This window comes from Miscanthus floridulus, chromosome 2 (genome assembly GCF_019320115.1).
Source record: "Miscanthus floridulus cultivar M001 chromosome 2, ASM1932011v1, whole genome shotgun sequence".
NCBI lineage: Eukaryota > Viridiplantae > Streptophyta > Magnoliopsida > Poales > Poaceae > Miscanthus > Miscanthus floridulus.
Genome location: NC_089581.1, coordinates 105,217,062 through 105,221,189, shown reverse-complemented (window position 1 = coordinate 105,221,189; position 4,128 = coordinate 105,217,062). Strand labels below are relative to the sequence as shown.

The 4,128-nt window shown below is 44.9% G+C and overlaps 1 non-coding gene across 1 annotated transcript; it reads left to right on the top strand.

Annotated features, from left to right (window-relative positions):
- The first annotated feature begins 2,799 nt into the window (after positions 1 to 2,799).
- On the top strand, positions 2,800 to 2,906 carry LOC136540984 (small nucleolar RNA R71). The gene has a single exon (XR_010780101.1). It is a non-coding gene; the product is annotated as a small nucleolar RNA R71 (small nucleolar RNA).
- Positions 2,907 to 4,128: the final 1,222 nt, after the last annotated feature.

Here is a 4,128-nt window from a genome sequence, read left to right as displayed (position 1 = left end):
CCTTTGCCGATGTCCTCATCCCACTTCGCCTTGCCCTTAAGGCGGTCGAAGATCGCTCTGACCGCCTCCTCACCTGAGGCATGGCTGGTGGTGATGTCAAAGAGCTCCTTGGTGGTTCGTGGGCCCTTATGTCCCAGCTTATGGACTAGGGACTCGCAGGTGGTCTCGGACAGGAAAGCTCCTATGATGTCGACATTGGCGATGTTGGGCAGCTCGTTGCACTACCAGTGAAGCACTAGATGTACCCATGAAGGATTTCACTAACCTTCTTTCAATAGTTTTTGAGATCCCATGGGTTCCTAGTATGCTTGTATGTGCCCTAGAAGTTTCCCATGAAGATCTCTTTTAGGTCCACCCAACTTTGGATTCTGTTGGGCAGAAGGTGTTCCAACCATGTTCATGCTGAATCGGCTAGGAACAATGGAAGGTTGCGGATAATGAAATCATCATTATCCACTCCACCAGCTTGGTAAGCAAGCCGATAATCCCTGAGCCACAGTTCAGGGTTTGTTTCCCTAGAGTATTTTGGGATGTTGGTTGGTGGTCAGTACCATGGTGGGAAGATGGCATTGAGGATGTGTCGGCCAAAGGCTTGACGTCCTAGCAAGTCAGGGCTTAGGCTTTGGTCCTTGTCACTATCGTAGCGTCCACCATGATGAGGGTGGTAGCCATGGCTAGCTCCATCCCTCGCATCGCCGTGGGTACACCTGCAGGCGTCGAGTGTGTCCCACATGTCATGGTGGTGGCTAAGATGCTCATGCACTGAGACCGCGACATGTGGCCTGCTGCCTTACGGCGCCTAGTGGACTGACGCATCCTTGTCAAGTCACCTTGAGGGCGTGCGCTATCTAGCGTTGAGTTTGCATTGTTGAGACGGCGAGCTCTTGGCCTACTGCGCTGCCACATGCTCGAGTAGCATGCGAATCTCATGATGGCCCCAATGGTCCTTAGGCGTCGTGGGCCTCAGGAGCCCCCAGAGCAAGGCTGCCACAATAGCGATGTTCTGGCTTGCCTGGGCGAAGTGTGGGAGTGCTTCATCATCCTCGATGATCCTCTGGTTCACGTCATGGACCATGGCATGTGCACGACCACTGTCTCCATGGCGCTCGAGCTCTATGCGTTCCTGCTTGAGCTGGAGTCGTGCTTCTTCGAGCTCTTAGTGCCAGGGCTTGAGCTGCTCCACCCACAGGAGGGACGGGACCCTAGCATCCCATCGTCGAGGTCGGTCATTGGGGTAGCCTCTTCTTTGTGGATGCTTTCGATGTGTACCTCAGGGTTACGTGCCATGAAACACTCATGAGAGGGATGATGGCTCCCCCTGCTAGAGTCAGAGCTAGAGGGCGACTCCGATTCTCCTATAAGGAGGTCATGGAAAGTCTCCGTGACATATTTAGTCATCCCCACAAACTCCTTGACCATCCCATGTGGCAAAACTAGGAGAGGACTCGGCATCATCATGTACGCGTGGACTTGCGATGTGCGGTAGTGATTGCCTGGCTTTGTTATTTCTTCTTCTCCTATTTCTTTTCTTCTTGCTCACTGTTGTCTCTTCGGGCAGGTATGATGTCTATGGATGTCTAGGAGATTGCAAGATATGGTTCTTGAAGGAAAACATCTCCTTTTTATCCTTGATTGTGAAGCAGATCTTAGCACTGTCCACGTAGATGGTGGCTTTTACAGTGCTCAAGAAAGGTCAGCCCAAGATAATGGGTGCCCTTACATCTTCACCTATTTCCAAAACCACAAAGTCTACGGGAACATATGATTGTCCCACTCAAACAATGGCATCTTCAAGAACTCCCTTGAGGTAGCAGAGGGACTGATCTGCAAGCTATAAACATATATTTGTGTACAACAAAGTATCTCCATTAATTTGATCATAATTACCTTAAGCATAATGTTGACACTTGCTCCGAAGTCACAGATAGCTTCTTAGAAAATATGAGGTCCAATTGTGATGGGGATGACAGGTCTCCCCAGATCGCTCTTCTTTTTAGGCAAGGAATAATCTATCCACCTTCTTGTCAATGGTTGTATACAGTAGTATGCTACATTGTGAATATCGACAAGATTTGTAGTTTCTAGATCTTTCGATTGCCCTGGAATCTTGCCTTTGTCGGTCGGAGGAACAGCAGCCACCAACTGAGCTATTTGTGATTCTATCATTTTATTAAAGCAATGCTCGTTCTTAATGGTAGAGGAGAAGCTATCCATCCTATTATTTATGTTTTCTAAGATCTTATCATTGGAAGCTAGTTTTCTATATAAGCCCTCCATAATTTTAGCTTGGCTAGAAATCAATTCTCTTAAGGGTGGTTGATTATTGATTAATTATTACCTTGATAGTTACCTTGGTAGTTTGGCCTTTGTTGCTGATTCAATCCTTGATTCTATTAAGGACGAAAGTAGTTGTTGTCGACAAAGTTTACATCCTCATGCATTTCACGCCATTTGCTCCTTGAATGCCTAGTGTTTCCACACTCTTCACACGTCATGCGGGATCATGAATGTGCATGACTTCTTACTTCTCATTAACTCGATCTTCGAGCTTCTTCATGAGCAGGTCCATCTTGGCAGACAACATGTCTACCTTCTTGAGTTGATGCATTCCTCCACCTCTCTTGTGAGTCTGAAGATGTTCTTCATTCCAACCTTGGTTGGAGGCCCATCTTCTCTATGAGATTTGTTGCACCTGGGACTGTGAGTGGCAGGAAAGCACCTCCAGCAGCAGCATCCATGTTCTCACAGGTACTATTGGTCAACCCATGGTAGAAAGTCTACATAAGTAGCCAATTCTCCATCCCATGATGAGGACATTCTGATATATAATCATGAAAGCGTTCCCATGCCTCAAGGATAGATTCATCATGTTATTATTGAAAGCTTGAAATTCTCCCACACAAAACATTGGTCTTTATTGTGGGAAAGAACTTTGCTAGGAAGGTAGTGGAGCAGTTATCCCGTGTAGTGTTTCTATCTTTGTTGGCATAGAACCATTGCTTCGCCATCTCCAAAAGTGAGAATGGGAAGAGGTGAAGAAGTATGGTGTCTTTGGATACTCCCTTGATGGTGAAAGTGCTGCAGATCTCAAGGAAGTGTTGGAGATGAGCACTTGCATCTTCATGTGCCTTTCCACAAAATTGGTTGGCGTGCACCATGTTGATGAGAGCGGGTTTGAGCTCAAATCCATTGTCCCCCACATTGATTGTTGGTCAGGTACGGATGTTGTCCATAGTTGGAGCAGAGAACTCACGGCGAGTCTTGTTAGCCATGGCTTCAAAAACTAGTGTTAAGCTCTGTAACACCCTAGGTGTTTGCCTTCCACATTTGCACTTGCATTTCATGGACATAAGCATCATTCATTCATTCACAAGCTTATATCACATGAAACATGTCTTTGAAACATTGCAACGTATTGTTATGTTTCATGTGTGTTGTTTCCATTATGAAATGTAAAGTGTGCAACACTTAAGTGCAACATGTGCCCCTCACTTTAGTGAAACAAAGTAGTTAATACTATGCAACAAGATCATGAAACAGGTGAAACATGACTGAAACATTTGTAACATTTCATGTGTTTTCATTGTTTCAGTACATACCATGCTTGATTCTTGTGTGACCAATGTATGGTGTGGCTAAAAATTCTTTTAAGTAACTTAGTTACACCTAGAATGTCATTTGGGACATTGTTCATGTTGATCACTTTGACTAATTAGGTTCCCAAGTTCTGGTTTGACCAAATTTGACCCTTGAACCCTTTTTGTTGACTGTTTAAAAAGTGTAGCTTAGGATGTTTGCATGTCTAAGCAACCTAAAACAAAGTTGTAACAAATTTTATAAGGAACAAACTTTGTTTAGAAGCCAAGTCATGAGAATGTGCACAACATGTTCAAAAAGGACCCACAAGTCAGTTTTGGGGTTGTATTTGACACTTAGAAATTTTCTAAGTATAAGGGCTGGATTTCAGTTTCATGTACCCAACTTATTCACCTTGTAGCTCCCAAATCAAGCCGATTTAGCTCGTACTCCAATTGACAAACTTGTAGTACTCACTTGGATCTTGAACTTTGTCAATTACACCATGAGCTGGATCATCATGGTTGAGGAGTTGCAACTCGATGAAGGTAC